The following is a 278-nucleotide window of genomic DNA, read 5'->3' on the forward strand; positions in this document are numbered from 1 at the left end:
AACACAGAAGTCCACTTTGAGCTGCTCAGGGCTGCTCCTGGGTCACCTACTACTCACAATACCATTTCACTATTTAAGAGGCAGCAAGGCCCACTGGTCCAAATATGGGTCTTTGGAATCCAGGCAGCCTGAGGTTTAAGCCTAGTCTCTACCATTGATTTTCCTTTGCAGCCTTGTTCAAGTCTCTTAACATCTCCTCTGGCCAACTCAGAGTTTAGCACTGACAGATGTGCAAGGGCAGAAGGGTGACTTATTCAGGACTTTTACACGTGGACTAA

The 278-nt window shown here is 47.1% G+C and overlaps 1 protein-coding gene across 1 annotated transcript in view; it reads right to left on the reverse strand.

Annotated features, from left to right (window-relative positions):
• MAMLD1 (mastermind like domain containing 1) overlaps positions 1-278 on the reverse strand; it is a 366290-nt gene that overhangs the window by 253766 nt on the left and 112246 nt on the right. The gene's annotated exons all lie outside the window — the stretch shown is intronic.

The sequence above is a fragment of the Gavialis gangeticus genome, unplaced genomic scaffold, assembly GCF_001723915.1.
Source record: "Gavialis gangeticus isolate Ggan-Ray unplaced genomic scaffold, GavGan_comp1, whole genome shotgun sequence".
NCBI classification, from domain to species: domain Eukaryota; kingdom Metazoa; phylum Chordata; order Crocodylia; family Gavialidae; genus Gavialis; species Gavialis gangeticus.